The sequence below is a fragment of the Mustela erminea genome, chromosome 3, assembly GCF_009829155.1.
Source record: "Mustela erminea isolate mMusErm1 chromosome 3, mMusErm1.Pri, whole genome shotgun sequence".
Taxonomy (NCBI): Eukaryota; Metazoa; Chordata; class Mammalia; order Carnivora; family Mustelidae; genus Mustela; species Mustela erminea.
In genome coordinates, this window is record NC_045616.1 from 60,883,322 (window position 1) to 60,899,651 (window position 16,330).

Below are 16,330 nucleotides of genomic sequence, written 5' to 3' on the forward strand. Positions count from 1 at the left end.
TTTTTTTTTTTTAAAGTAGTCCTAGTCAGTCCGTTGAGAGCGGCACTTGCCAGTGAACGGAAGCCCACTTATAGTCCTTTAAGCGAACTAGGAGTTGTGTTGTTTTCGGGTAATAAGGAGTCCCAAGACAGGCTGATCAGGATGTTGTCACGGATGCAGGTGCCTTCTGTCCTCTTGCTCCACAGTCACTAGTACCAGGTGTATCATGTGGTAAGTCCCCAGCAGAGCTTTCATGGTCATTTTCCCCAAAGGGGAAAAGCTAGTGTCAGAGCTGAATCGGGTACTTTGTTCTGATCAGGGTGTTTTTCCCCCTCAGTTTCATCGATGTATAAGTGACAAATAATAAATTTAAGGTTACAACATGATGATTCCCACCACTAAGTTAATGAACACATTCTCCGCCTCACATAGTTGCTTTTGTGTGTGTGTGTGTTTGTGTGACAGAGCAGGTCCTTTTAAATAGCTTTCCCAGAAACTTCTCCCCATCTTGTCCGTTTAAGTCTCACTGGCCACCCCATCTGCAAAGGAAATGTAGATTTTTATTTTTTTTTTAAGCTGGACACAGTTGCCAACCTACCCTCCCCCTACCATTAAGATATGATTCCTTTCAGGGCCACAAACGAATATGGTAAGGTAAGTAAGCCACTCACGTTTGTGCATAATTTAAAAGTACACCAAAACACCCAATAATTAAGATAAATGATATTTTAATACAATGTTATAGTGCCATATTGGCGTCTGAGGTAAAAGGAAAAATTGGTAATGCTGACCTAGTCTTTAATTTTATGTTAGTTCATTGTGGATTTTGAAATTGATTTGTTTTTATAAGATTGCATATTAAAATATTATTTATCATGATTAATCAGTTTTTGGCATCCCCTTAAATTTTGAGTTCAAGGAGAGTATCTTACTTTCCTGGCCATAGGTATTCCACGTGAAGAAGAGGAGAATGGATATTGGGAGGGAACCTGACAGTCTGCCAACGAGAAATGACCTATTGCTTATTCAAGTCCTTATCCATGGCTGCTGATTGTGAAATGAGTCACTCGTGGTTGAGGGGACACCACTGACAGGCAGGGCTGTGGGGGCATTATTCCTAACACACAAGAACTGCTCAGAAACAACCCCAGTCCTGTGAGAGTCACCATGAACCAGCATCTTTGTATCTGCATGTGAAATTCTCAGGAGGGTTAGGTGTGGTTTGTAACCAAGGGTGAGACCGTGTGAGTGTTGTGGTCAGTTTGGGGTTCATGCTATAAAAGTGGTTAATAATGTCTGGCCCAGTAAGTACAGAGTCAACAACCATGGAGCTGGAAACTTCCCGAAGAACCACTGACTCAACATCTTACCAGTTGCTCTAGAACTCAGGGCACATGATCTCACTAAACGATGGGTCCTTATCAGGAGAGAGATTGATGAAGACATTGTACCAAGATTACACTCTCCAGCTCCCGATTCTATTTATAGACATACCTCTCAGAATGACTCCTTATCTTTCAGCTTGGTTTCATGTGGACCTTAACGGTTATGACCTTCTCCACAAAAGGAGTACTGGAAAAACAGTTGACTAAGGTCACATGTGTATGTAAAACCAAAATCAGTTAATTAGCTGTTTTTAAGTACTAATGATACAATTTGAGCAGAGAATTTAGAATTTGGGGTGGGGGTAACTTTTAACAATTACCTGGCATTTCTGAGAAACCCGTTTGAAATTTCATGACAGGGGTGCCTGGATGGCTCAGTGGGTTGGGCCTCGGCCTTCAGCTTGGGTCATGGTCTCAGGGTCCTGGGATTGAGCCCCGTATTGGGCTCTCTGCTCAGCGGGGAGCCTGCTTCTCCCCTCTCTCTGCCTGCCTCTCTGCCTACTTGTGATCTCTCTCTCTCTCTCTCTCTGTCAAATAAATAAATAAAAACTTTTTTTAAAAATTAAAAAATAAAATTTCTTGACAAAATTATTTGTAGTTTTAGAAAAGTTCCTACTGATGGTATTGAGCTATGAATTGGAGTGCCCTTGAGTAATTATACTAAAAACAAAGTGCTTATTGGATCTTATGGCTTGACTTAGTAGCATCAGAAGGAATGACATGGTAATCTCTCTTTTTGGTAATACTGCTGGTGTAGGCAAAATAAGATCCAAACAGTCCACTGTATGGGGTTTTGTTTCTTTTTCTCCCTTTCTTCTTCTAGTTCCAGAAATTATACCTCAGGTAGATTTTATAAATTATTTTTGACAAATTGTTAAGTGAGTGAATACCTAAAACAAAAAGACAAGTGCTTTTGGAAGAGCCGCAACATTTGTAAGGCGGATTTTTACAAGGATGTTACAAAACACTTTGTGGCTATGAGTCATACCTTGCTGCTTTTGTAAATTCTCTGCACTGCACAAATTCATGATTCAGTCTGTCAGATGATTTCCCTTGTTGAGAATATATAGTATTTTGAAAGTTCAGTGGTTCGTTTCACAAATCCTCTCACCTGTCTCCTTGTGTCATGCTTTCTGCTTTTAAACCTGTGAGCATTTCGTCATCCAGCTGAGGCAGGGCTCCATTCCGCATCAGGGCCTGGTTAGCCACACCATACAGCACCTGGCCAAGGCCATCTGGAAGCTTCACGCTTTAGGGAAGAGTGCTGGAGTTTATCAGTTCTTTCCATACTTTCACAGGAATGCTGTGGCAGTTAAATGAGGTCACCAGGAAAAGTACTTTTCAGTCCTTACAGGATTCCAGGTATCGGTATGAGTAAACTTTTTGTGTGTGTGTGCGGTTAAACATGTAATTTTCAGGTATGAAGGTGCTAGCCTTTGACAGGGCCGTGCTAATTAACATTTGGTTGGTCGTGTCCAGTTGAAGAACACATTTCTGAAGTAGTTTTTCAGGTTATGTTAATAGGACACTGTTAAAATAGAAGTACATCTCTCTCATCCAAGCTCCCTCTTGGATGTTGAGTGGAAACGTCTGTGTTCATTGATTTGCCCACACGGCCCAGAGCTTAGGGTCTGCGTCTGCGACGCGGGTCTGGAAGCCACACAGGAGTCCAGCCGCTGGGCGCGCCAGACGCAGCATGGCACGTTCCCCTCTGTGAGGACCATCAGCGTGGTCTGCTGCACACGCACGACGTGACACTGAACTGAAACGCACAGTAAAGGACAGTAAGAACAGCCGGAGAGCATCAAGGAGGGGGTGTGCAAACCAAGTTAAGGCAGTCTGCCCGGTAGGTGTACCACATGAAGCGCGTGGGTTCAAACATTCGGGGTTTTGTTTCTGGGAGCGCAGGTACCCTAGAGGGAGGTCGCATTGTAGACAGATGGTTGTGGTTCAGAGATCAGCAGAAACGAATGGAAAGTCCTGGCCGCTGTCGGATTCAGAAAATGGAGAGAGAGGGTCATGAGGACTGAGGAACAGGAGGACAGGAAAGCTGAGACTGGTGAATGTTAGATGTTACTCTTCGTGACCCCAGCTCCCGTCCTTTGTCTGCTCTCTTCAGGACTCAGATCCGGAAGCACTGTGACTTCACATTCTTAGCTGGGCAGCTCAGTAAGCTTCGTGTATGTGAACTAATAAAGCTAGGGTGGGAGGGAGCCGGGTGGGCGTGGGGGATTGCCGATAGCTGATTTTTCCAGTTGAATGACATTTTTCAGTTCTGTTGTAATAAGGACATTTGTACATTTCACAACATTTTTTCCTTTCTTTCCCTATGAATGAGGTAAAACCTAAAATCTTCCATTCCTTTGCTCCACTAGAAGTACAGTGAAATTGGCCCTCTAGATCCGTGTTCAGGCAGAGACGTACATGAAATTTGCAAACAACAGAAGAGTCAGGGGAAATAACAAGGCAGGACACGGATCCAAATTTCTGATCCTTTGGAATCAAAAACTGTCCCCAGCAGTGGAGGCCGATCGTGCCCCCAGGAGGCCATCCTCATGGCCATTTCTTAGCCTTCTGCACTTCTGAGCTCTGGACGACTTCTCATTTGAACTTTTGAAAAAAAATCTCATCAGCCTAAGAGCGTCCCTGAAGCTTGATCTTGCTTCCTGATTTCCAGACAGAACTGAGTTTAAAACCTAGTAACTGGGTTCGTTTGTTTTTCTGTCTCCAAGGGGTTTGGCCCCATGTTAGTCCTCCCAGCCAAGGCGGGAGAGGAATACTTAGTTACTCAGATGGAACGCTGACAGGAACAAACTATGGAAACGGTGACTTGACAAAATGTTGGCTGGGGAAGTCCAGTTCTCCTTCAAGCAGGACTAAATGTTTCCCAAATTAATTCTGACAAAGTGAGTTTAGCATTCGACTTTCGGGAGTGTGTCAAAATTGCCTAGGATATTTTAAGTTAACTATCCATTTGTTGACTGTTTTTCTCATTTCTAACCTCTCCTGTGCATTGGGTACTGTACTGATGTCAAATATTTTGCTTTTTAAGTTGTGCTGAAGAAGTTTTAATCTTACACAAATTACCCTGGGATGTAAATGCCATGTGATGTCTTTGGATGTTGGGGTCAAACGGAGGGTGCTGTGTGGCCTTCCTTCAGGAAAGAATGGAGGGTTGTCTTGTTTTCCTCATTTGGTTCTTAGAGTGCATTTAGCTGACAACAACATCATAGTATATCAGGGTAAAACGGCCCTTGCCTTCACTGGGTTTTTGGGTGGACAAGACCGAGGCTTAGATGATGCATGTGTGGGCACACTGTTGAATGTTAATGGGCGCAGCCCTCCACTCTGCGCACAAGCCTACTACTGTTATTCAGTTTCCTTTAATGAGAAAAGAAAAAACATGGTGCATTTGAATGACAGAGGAGACAACTGTGTGTCACTGAGATACATGGGAAACCCCGGTCAGAAAACAGGCAGTGAAGGAGGTCTTTGAGCACATACTTGCCGGCTTTGTCTCCCAAAGAAAGGCTCGGTTGTGTTTTTGAATGGTTAATTAGGAGATATCTCCAATTTAGTGTTGCATTCTCAGTGAGTCAGATGACTGTTGTGAACAGCTTCTTTCGGACTCCGGCTACTGGATAAAGTCACTATTGCCAAACCCTAGAAAGCTCGGATGCTGGTTGACTCTGTGCTTGCGTTCTGATTCTTGAGTCCAAAGCCAGGCTGCCTAGGAAGCAGAGGCCATGCTGGCTGAGCAGGAGAGGTGCTCTCGTGTCCCTGTGTGTGCTTGTGCGTGTGTATAGAGGTGGTGGAGCTGGGCTGCGGGGCCAGCGGCTGAGGGAGGCCTCTCCCGATCCAGGAAGGTTCCCACTCAGCAGCGTGAAGTCCTGCCAGCCCTGCTGAGGGCCAAGGAATGTCTAGGAGGCGAGATCCTTGTCTGCAGCTCCACATCGCGGCCCTCGATGCTGGTTGGACCCTTGGGAGGCCATGGGGGCTCTGCCACCCTCGGCAACAGGCCCCGCGGTACTGACAGGAACAAGCTGTGAGACTGCTCTTGTCCAGGGGGCACCCTCCTGCCTCCTTGTTGTTTGTCCTCCTGGCTGCATTGACTGAGGACATCCCCTTGGTCTCCCAGGGGCCACCATCTTCAGCTGTTTAAGGTGCTCATTCTTACCATTGTACCCACACCCCAGATTGCTCTTTATTTTAACTGGTGGCCCAGGTAGTTTTTCAAAGGTGTGAAGTTTTACCTTTTCCACGTTGTGTCAGGTAATTTGTCTTTGGTATATAGCAGTTTTTCTATTTCATTTCTTTTCTCTTTATTCTCCCCCCCATCACAGAAGGTTAGTATTATTAAGTGGCTGTATTTCTAGCATAATTGCCCTAAGTGCCCTCATACAGACTCTTTAGAGTCTTTAGAGTCTGCCCTGTGGGCAGTTTGTCTTACCTTATGGCCAAATGAGTGGCATGCTCAATTCTGTCTTCCAAAGTCATGGCTCTACAGCTCTCTTCCTTAAACACTGCCGCTGATATCATTTACTGATATGTGCTGGGCTCTGTGCAAAGCATTTTGTGTGCATTTTCTCATTTAATCTTCATATCAACTCTGTGAAGTAGGTAGTATTACCCCATTTGATGGCTGGGGAAATTGAGGCATAGGGAGGTTATTACTTGCCCAACTTTATTCTGCTAGTATGTGCCATACCTAGGGCTTGAACCTCATCTCAGTCTAGGTCTTGGGCCTTAACCACAAATGGGTACCTTCTAGAGCAAACTGTCCCTCCGGGGTGTTTGGCAGTCTCGAAAGACACTTTTTACTGTCACAACTGGGAGAGTGCTACTGGCATATAGTGGGAGGAGTCTAGGGACCCTGCTCAACATCCTACAACTTGCAGGACTAGCCCTGCTAACAAAGAACTATCCAGCCCCAAATGGTAAAGGTGCTGAGCTTGAGAAACCCTGCTATGGTTTGAGCAGACAGCGTTTCTGTTTAACAGTAAGGAGCACCTTCCCAGGGAGGCTCTGAAACTTCAGTTACTTCAAGAAATATTCCTTGTTTGCATAGTTACTCAAGAGGGAGAAAAAAATATAGAACCTTCTACAAGGAAAAAATATTTCGTGAGATTCCTCACTTGTGAAATGGGAAGGATTTCTAACAGTTCTTGTACCTGTGTTGTGATACAGTCAGTGGCGCAGAGCCCCTCGCGTGGATGATTATGCCAGCCATTTTCTTGTCAGATCCTGCTTACAGCCTAATGCACACAGGTTCTCTGCTAGTTATCAGCAGGAAATTGTGAAATTTAGCATGTTGGCCTGGTTAGGTCCCGTGCGTCGGTGCTGCTCTTAGGACTTCACAGCCCCCCACCCCCCAAGCCCCATGGACCAGCCCGGGGAGGAGGCCCACGGGAACGTGGTCTGGGCACAGGGGGAGCTGGGCTCAAGTTTCTGGGTGAGCGAGGCTGCATATAGGTTCTGTGTGGAGTGCAGCCTTAATCACAACCGTCTGTTTTTGTGTTCCAGTCATGTGCTCGGCCCCCCTGCTCATCAGGCAAAACCGAGCGTTCCCAGTTGGAGAAGTTTAAGGTCTTCCTGTTTGTCTGAGCTGCTGGCAGCGAAAATGTAGACATCTGTGCATTGTCCAGCTCATTTCCTTCCCTGCAGCCCCCCCCCCACACTCCAAAGCCCCCCAGCCGCATCGACAGGGCTGTATTGTTCCCATTCTTCCTCATTGTGACCTTGTACTGACTGTTTGTTGTAATCACTCCTCAGATAAAGTACTCCTTGGGACTTTTCTTTTCTCTCAAGTAGATGCTTGGGGCTGGCATGTTGAGCATGTAGCTAATACGCTGTGTGCGACATTCTGAAGTGCAAGTCACACAAGGGTGAGACTCACTTTCTCTTCCTGCTCAGCCATCTCTTTGCCACTTTTTAGGATGAAATGTTTGTTTGGTGGGACACGAACGGCGGAGGGTCTGCCTCTGGTCTCTGCTGACCACCACACCCCCAGGACACATGGTCCCTTCCCTCCTCCCCCTTGGACTGCTCCTTGTCTCTCTGGCCATTTCCTCAGATCCCCAGGGCACCTTCCCAGCATCCCATACTCTCCTTGCTCTGAGATCTCCTCTCAGCGCCTGCTGAGGACACATGGTCTTCTCCCCAGGACACATGTTCCCCTCATTCCTCCCGCCCAGGACACACGGTCCCCTCCCCAGGACACATGCTCCCCTCATTCCTCCTCCTCGGACTGCTCCATGTCTCTCTGTCTCTCAGCACCTGCTGTATGCCCCCCAAGATTTCAGATTTTTCCTGACTCAGACTAGATGCACAGTCGTGCCCGCACGTCCCTCTTTCTGTGTTCTTGCTCCCAAGAATGGAAGCATTCAGGTGGTTGGGCAGAAATCGGGGAGTCCTCCAGGACTCCTCTTCCCAGCAACCTCCACACTCTGCTAGGCCACGTCTGACGCTCCTCTCCGACCTGCCCCTCTCACTGCTGCAGCTCCGACTCTGAGCAGTTGTCCCCTGGCTCGATGCACGAGCTTCCTCTGTGGCCTCTGGCAGGCGGTCACTGAAGCACAGGCTCTGCCTGGCCTCTTGGTGGCAGTCTGTGGGATCCGGGGCCCCACCGCCCCCTCGGAACTGTCCTGCTGATCACCAGCTCTCCCCAGAGCCTGCGTGCCCCTCTGCCTGCGAGCGAGTGAAGTGCATACACAGACACACTCAGGGCACGTGCGTCCTTACTTGGCTTAACCCTTACAGGTATCCTGGAGGTGATCTTCTAAAAGGCAAACCTGGTTTGTTCACTTTGATGGTGAAATTATTCCTCTTCATCATGTGGAGGACAAAGTTCCAAATCCCAGACCTATCCAGCCCCTCACTAGTTGGGTCCTGCTGTCTTTCCTGTCACATTCCTGCCTGCACCCCCTTGTGTCACACAACAGTGAATGTGCTAGCACTGTTCTCCGTGGCCTCGCCTGCCTCCTGAGCATGGGGCACCCTCTTCACGGACAACTTGGGGCTGAGTTCCCTGCTGACTTTCCCACCCCCACCCCTCACCTCACGAGCCCATGACCAGGTGGAGGAAGAGGACTAATTGCTTCAGTGTCCCAGCCATGGCTCAGATCCAGGCACATGCACAGACTGACAAAGTTAATGTTGACGGTGTGTGAATAGGATCTTTCATTCTCAGAAATGAGATCAATTCACCCGTTGGTCTGGGGTTTGGCTGCGTGGTTTCTGAGGAATACCAGACTGGTACAACTTCTCTTTCTTAATGATGAGGAAATTTGGGGACTCTTGTCCCCAATTAAATTGTGTCTTACATAAGATACAAAGTTCCTAGTTTTCTCAATCATATCCACTGATGTCTCCTTCTTCCTTCCTCTCCTGAAAGTGTCCCATGTGGTCAGGAGCTCCTAGAGAACTTAGCAGGAAGGGACAGCTTGTCGAAAGGGTTGCAAATTCCTTTTTGGGATCACACTTTATATTTACAAACTCCTCCCCTAATGTCATTTGTTTTTCCCTGAGCCAAAAATAAATATGCACTCACTCTGTCAAGTGCAAGCTGCTTCTGTGACTGACGAGTCCCACCTGTGCGGGTGTTTCGGGCCCCAGGGGCCCTGCCCTCTGGAGCAGAAGCAGGTGAGGGCAGAGCAGACTTGCCAGGGACATCCCGCTTGAGCCTCCGAAAACACTACGGGCCTGATGTCCAACAGAGCGTGTTTGTCTCTTGAAACTGCCTAAACCCAACGTGTTCTACGAGTCTGTTTCTTGATAGAATTTGGATGCGTAAGCCAGATTCAGAGTTCATCCTAGTTCCTTGAAAGCATTATGAAAAGTTCACAAATAATCCTGTCTGTGAAAAGGTGAATTTGAATGGGGAAGTGGGGGCTGTTAGAACATAGAGGTTAATTTTAATTCTTTTGTTTAAAATTCATCATGCTAAATAGCTGGCAGATAGGCCAGGATGAAATCTCATTCTCCCGTTTAGCCACCATTTCTGCTTCTATGGTCCCCAAAACAGGAAGGTTATCCACCACTTCGATTTTGCTCAGAATATGAGGAGTGTCCACGCTGTCCAGCCCTTCAGCCTTCCTTTCAGAAGTGTTCTTCTCCAGCCATCTGGGGTTGTCTGGCAGAAGCAGGAATAACCCTCCTCTCTTTTTCCCCAACTGCAGTTTTCCCTTCGATTCACTTCCCAGTCATTATGTTCCTGATAAAACCTTATCCTAGTTTTCTCCAGATTCTCCCCGTCCAGTACTGCCCGCCCTGGTCCACCGCGGTGAGTTCTCAGAGCTGGTCCTGCCCCTCAGTGGCCCAAGCGTGTGTGTTCTGTTTCTTGATTCCCCTTGAGAGCAGCGAGTGTCTCTCTCTGTCTCCTTCCGCCCATCCCGCCCTTACTCCTCCGTGACCCAGTATGTTGCTCTGCACATCTTGGGCGTCACATCTTGAACACGGTGTTAGTTTCTGGAAGGAACTGTCTCATCTTACCTCTTGAGAGCTTGAGTGAGCCCGGCTGCTAATCCCAGGGATAGATGAGGATAAATAAAAGCATATGAATATGACCTCTCTGGTTTGGGGAGCTGGCAGAACGAGACTCCTTATTAAGTGCTTTAGTTTTAGCAGAGATTAAAGAGCATTATTTTCGAAGAAGGGTGAAGGAAAAAAAAAAATCAGGCAACCATCTATTCTGGGTTCCAGGAGAAGGAAGAGCTATTTTTGCAGAATACAGACAGGTTCAGCATTACCTCCGAAATCCATTACTTCTGTCTTGTTAAGCTTCCGGGCCCTGGGTTTCTCCACAGGGGTGGGAGGTGTGTGTGTGTGTGTGTGTGTGTGCCCAACTCATTCATCAGCTTCGTAGCACCCACACGTAGCTGGCCTTCCAGATGGGCAGGGCGTTTTTTTATTCCTTCCCGGATCACAGAGGCACGACAGGGTTTCGCCCTTGCTTTGTGAATGGCCACCTCTGCTATAGGGCATTTGGGAACAAAGGTCAGGAAGTTAGGAGGCGTGAAAATGGATGTGTTCTTCTCGTGAGTGTTATTCTTGGTGTTGACATCGCTTTATTTTCATTGCCCATGCCTGCAGCCTGCCTGCCAATGTAGGATGTCTGTGGTTGACCCACCAAATAATTTGTCTTACCAGCACCTCTTACCCCTGGCCTTTGCTATCTGTGATTATCAAATAATTTATCTTACTAGCACCTCTTACCCCTGGCCTTTGCGATCTGTGATTATCATTTCTAATCAGATCAGTTTTACTGAATCTTGGTAAAAGATTGTCTTTGACAGCAATGGGACCAAAATTTAAAAAAAAAATTTTTTTTTATCCATCCATGATCTCACTGATAATACCAAGGAAAATTAAAAATCACTTTAAATTAATGTCAGCTTAGCAGCTTCATCACCAGGCTATTGGGTTGGAGTGCTGAATTTTTAAACATCATTTGAATCACTTGGTTGATCATAACAAAACAAGACATTTTATTAGATCATTAATAAGAGTACTTATCAAAAATAAGTGCCCCTGGATGGATGCAAATCAGCCTTCTGGGGCCATTTATAACTGAGGAGAGAATTACTTTGCCTGACTTTAATAATTCACCAAAGAACAGAGAATAAACAGCAGCAAACATTAATTTTGTAGGACAGTTTCATATGGTTTATGTTTTGAAATAAAAGGGATGTGACTTTTGACTCCTGCCTGAAACTAAACTCCTTCCAAAGGAGCATCTCCTGTTGCTGGCTTCTCCAGCTGGAGACTTCATACTAAGGAGCATTGGTGAATCAGCTGGTACCCTCCCTAAAATAGGTAAGAAACCCACTTATAAATACTTGCAAAACGATGAAAACTTTGTATTCTATCGTGTTGTTTGTTGTATGGCCAAGAAATTCTTCACGATCAAGTGTTTCATTTGTCTAGGACAGGTAGCAAAAGTACCTAAGAAAGAAAGCACCCTTTTTATGGCCATGGATTTTCAGAACTGAATAAGGGGGCTTTGATTACAGGATCCCTCTCTGAAGCTAAGGACAGGAGAGGGCCTCATTTGTTTGGCTGTTAGCCAAAAGACTGGAGTGGGGATGGCTCTGCTATGTTTCCAAGAGAGAGAGATACTCTGGAGCTGTAAATGAAAGGTCAGAGCTGCTGGGTTCCTCCATGGAGTGGAGAAAACAAGTCAATGAGAAGAGGAGCCAGTCTAGTCCACACTCTCCAACCTTGGCCCTTGGACAAGTCCCTGTGTGCTGCCCAAGAGCATGTCCCCCAGCCCCTGGTCTACTCAGCACTGTGATTGGATGTGACCTTCTTTTCTGCGGTTTTGTTTGTTTGTTTGTTTGTTTGCGAGCCAGTGCGGGGGCAGAGGGAAAGGGAGACAGAGAATCCCAAGCAGACTCCTTGCTGAGCACGAAGCCGGGAGTGGGGCTTGCCCTCACCACCCTGTGATTATGACCGGAGCTGAAATCAAGAGTCGGACATCTAACCACCTGAGCTACCCACATGCCTCTCTCCTACCACCTTTAAACCACTGTGTTTGGCCTTCCTGCCGCGTCTCCCCTCTGCCAGTCCCCCACTGGCCTCCCACTAGAGGAGAGTAGGACTCGGGGAGCCGCCCGCTCCACGGGAGCCCCTGGTCTGGGAGACGGTGGTAGGAGGTGGTCTGGTGCTTAAAGTGATCGCCTTATGGCACTGGAAATGACTGTGGTGGTTTGCAAGCCCACCCTTGTCGCTTTGTGCCTGAGCTGCTGAAGCCGGAGTAGTGTTGAGTAGTAGTGAAGCCGGAGTGCTTCACTGTGTGTTCACAGCCAGTTAGGCGGGAGCCGACACCAGCACCTGTGTTTTCCTGGCTTCCCGTCCAGTGCTTTTTTCCCACCTTTTACTTTGCCATTGGGCCAGCTTCAATCCGTAGAGAGTTTCCGGTGCTCAAAGATCATTTTTTGTGGCCTCGTGGAGACAAAGAGCCTTTTGAGAGCAGAAAAATAACTGTTGACCAATAGGATGATAATAATAATAATGCTTCCTACGCCCTAGTGAGGGTTTGCGGTTATGCCTCACTTTCCCTGCATGGGTTTCGTCCCCCTTTGTGACACCTCGTGAGGCAGATACTCTGATCAGCCCACTTTAGAGACATGAACCTCACTCTCCACAGGCACAGGGCTGGTCACGGTCAGGGTGACGGCCTTGAAGGAAGACCTGGCTCCCTGCTGCACCCTGCCTGCTCTGCGACTACTTTTACGTGGAAAAGGCTGCTGTCTGAAGGTGACGCAAATGGCTGCAGGCCAGGCGGGCTTTCGAGAACAGGAGGCCCTAAATGGCCAAAGGAATGCCTCGGGCACAACCCCAGAAGTGGCCGTTCTGGTGCAGGTCGGGAGGTGGGGGGCGCTGGATCCTGTTCGGGAGGGTGGGCCATATGCCGGGAACACAGAGCATGAGCCAAGCACTGTCTGAGCTCGTGATTTCTTTCAGCTTGCCGAGCCTCGTGACAAGCCTCTGCGGTAGGTTCTGTTGGCACCCCGTTTTGCAGTCACAGAAACTGAGGCATAGAGGCACGTCTTGCCGAAGTCACCACCAGGGTGTGGCAAAACCAGGATTTAAATCCAGGCAGTCTGGCCCCAGACCGAATCCCTCCCTGGTGCTGCCTTTCTAGGGTATCTCACTGGTCTGCAAGGGCTGAGCCACAGGTGTTGTAGGAACTCTGAGTGGGTGAGCCCACCCTCTTCCTGTGCGTGAGCCTGAGAGACCCTCCCCAAAACACTGTGCAGCCCCCCATTTTATGCTGGAACCGGGAACTGTTAGCTGCCCTGCTTACGGGAGAGCTTGGCAGTGGGGATGCTGGGAAGGAACTTTCTCTGCCAGGTGAGGGTGTGTACTCCTGAGGCCTGCGGTGATCAGGACTGTGGGGAATGGTTTACTGTCATGAAGTCTGTCAGTTCTCACGACTTCAGCGGAATATGTGTCAGCATCTTGGGGATGCCCCATTTTATTACCTAGCCAAACACAATCTATTTTTTTTTTTTTTCCCCTCTGCTGATTCCCCCAGGCTCTCTTGCCTTGTACCCTTTTCTTACAGAGCATTGTCGGTTCTGCCGCCGACCTGTGCTGGGGACTCTGGTGCAGGAGCCCACAGTGGCACCTGGTGTCCTTCGCACTGGACAGGTGTGTAAACCAGGACAGGCTTCCTCTTGGCCCACCCTGTGTAATCAGCCCTTCCAGGGGAGAAGCTGGGGAACTGAGGGCTGGGGCATGTCTTCTAGAAGTGACCCTAATGCCATTTCTGCTCCCAGTCTTTCCAGCACGTTTGCTTTTGTTTTTTTAAGCAGCCTGGTCTTCCGATGCTTACTCTTTTCTGAGACATCCAGTTGAATTTTCTCTCTGTTTGCTATGCCTCACTATTGTTAGAAACTATAACAGTAAATCCCTGTTTCCAGAAAGAAAGTACCGGGTCATATGATCAAGTACAAGGGTTTGGACTTCCCACCTCAGGGGTTTGCCCTGCCCATCTTGAACTTTGAGTCTGCACGGTCTCCACCTAGAGTGCAGCGAGGAAAGCTCCTGGGGCCTCCTCCGCCTGGTACATTCCTCAGTCGTTAGGCGAGCCTGGCAGTGCAGGCCAAAGCTGTTGCCTGCATTTCGGGACTCTTCTCCCTTTGCAAGTACCTGAAGCTGCTGGCAGCTGTGTATTGAGCATACTTTTCCTCAAAGTGTGTGTATCCCTTCGGGAGCTATGCTTAAGCCCATCTGTTTCCAAAACAGTTTGAATTCTAAATATCTGGGGAATTCCTCCAGTTAATAAATGAAGGAAGTTTAAACCTGCTTATGGTTTTGAATTTGGCATTCTCATTAGGGAAAGTTGAAAAATGCTGGGTAGCTTGATCTCTGGCTGTGAAGTCACTGAACTGGACAGCGGTTAAAGAACTGGGTGTGGCTGCAGTCTACAGATCTGGCTGGCTGAGTTTTTTAGAGGTTTCAGAAAATCTGACATTGCAATTAGGTGTGCACATTCGCGATCACACAGTAGTTCGTGGGTCTTAAGTATATGAGAGAAGGAAGGTTCTAGAGAGTGGAGATTTTTGATGCCTAGAGTTACAGTCATGTTGGTGAGCACCTGCCTTGCACGTCTTAGTCTTAGTCTAAACTGCGTGTGTGTTGGGTACGTAAAGCCTTATGCTGGTGTCCATCCCTTGCCCAAGCTCATTGGCACTCAGGAGGTGTGTACACACCTGTCTGGGGCGGCAGGGCAGGGGGCAGGAGTTCAGACTATGGGCTGCAGATTGTATCTTCAGCTGCAGAAAGCCAGTGTCGATGTGAGTGAAGTAATACAAAACGAGTGTGAGCCTTTCGGTGATGCTCTTGGAAATATGAGCGTGGTCTACACCAGCCTTTGGCCTTTTCTTTCAACTCTTTCAAAAAATTTTTAAAAATTCCACTGCTGTTTAGCAATACCGGTTAGAAACAGAAGTAACTTCAGTGAGAATAGATAAGTCTGCAAAGGAAAAGGTGAGCAGTGACTAGCATTGTCTTGGTCTTCGGGTAAATCCCAGACTATCCTCTTGGTTTTTAAGGATGTGGATTGTCTTGCATCTTTAGGCCCAGTTCACTGATAATATATTTTAGTGGCTGATTAGAAATAGCATCACTCTGCTGAGGGGTTTGCGCACAGACCAGATGGCAGCTGGTAGAGCTGCGATGGGCTTGTTTCAAGGGGTTTCTGGGTGAATTGGCCGAGGTGAGGAGCAGCTCTTCCCCTGTGCCCTTCAGGAAGTTCCTGGGTGGAGTTTCGGTCCACAGGTGGGAGCCCTTTCTCTGAGTCATGCATCTGTGCTATCCCCTTGGCCTCTATGAGGAGGTTTCTGTGGCACTTCTGCTCACACCATCGCCTCCTTAATGGCTGGCAGAACCTTGGCACCGAGGCCCAGCTTGAACATTAACCGCCCTGGTTTTCTTGTCTTAATAACGCTAGTGCCAGTGGAAGGGTGGGAGGTTCAAGGAAAGAACTGTTTTTGCTGGTTTTTAACTACCAGTGACTGTTTCCAGTTCATAAAATGATACCATAGTCCTACTTTAAAAAAAAAAAAAAAAAGGACTTGGTTCAAAAAGAGGCAATACTGAAATATTAAAAACTTCATTTTTAAAATGACAGATATTCTCAGGAGTTGTTAGAAGTCTTCCTCATGGAAGCCACCAGTTTTCACCTTCATGCCATCTCCAAAATGGCCACATTCCTAGGAGGAATATTCTGATTCTCACGGGAGAGATTACCTGAAAAAATGTCAAGTGTGATCATGGCTCTTTGCACCCTGGGGACTCACTGTGTCCACCTTATGCCTCCCTGATCCTCTCTCTCTCTCTCTCTCTCTTTCACCTTCGACAGCTCTGCATCCTGAGCAGCCTTGACCTCTTGTTCAGCAGCTGTAGCCTCAGGGTCTCAGTCCTACCCTCTGATCCCCTCAAGGATCTCTTGTCTCCTGAGTCAGTCGATAGCCTCGCTCCAGCCCTGTGGCTTCCAGTTCCTTAGAGAGACCTGCCCTGATGCAGGGTGCACATCAGCCCGGCAGCCCTATGCCCTGGCTTGGACCACTTCTGCAGGGCTCTCCCGAGGGCGCTCCGACCCAGTCTCCCTCTCAGGCTCTGCACAGAGCTCTCCTGCTTGAAGGGAGCAGACTAGCCTTTGTCTTGGCTGGTGGCTGCAAGGAGGTGGCTAGAGCCACCCCCCTGGTTGGAAGAAATAGAAGCAGAGAAGGGAACGCTGAGGCAGCGCCAAGTGATTCAGGGCTCTTTGGTAAGAGACCTCGGGGAAGCGCCTGATGTGGGAAGTGAGTCTTCAAGCTGGTCCTCTGAGTCACTTTATAAATGTCCTCATTTATTCACAAGGGAATTTTTCTTTTTTCTTAGTACTTCCATTTATTAACCTAAAATAAATACAGTAAGAGCAAATCCTGTATTGGAGTAGCTCACCTTGCTGAATTGTA

General features: G+C 47.8%; 2 protein-coding genes across 2 annotated transcripts in view; one reads left to right on the forward strand and one right to left on the reverse strand.

Moving 5' to 3' along the window:
* LOC116587199 (basic proline-rich protein-like) overlaps positions 1–16,330 on the forward strand; it is a 132,178-nt gene that overhangs the window by 106,671 nt on the left and 9,177 nt on the right. The gene's annotated exons all lie outside the window — the stretch shown is intronic.
* LOC116585489 overlaps positions 1–16,330 on the reverse strand; it is a 25,618-nt gene continuing 9,288 nt past the window's right edge. Inside the window, exon 3 of the mRNA XM_032334873.1 lies at positions 1–518. The gene's annotated coding sequence lies outside the window, so the exon portion shown is untranslated. The remainder of the gene's footprint in view (positions 519–16,330) is intronic.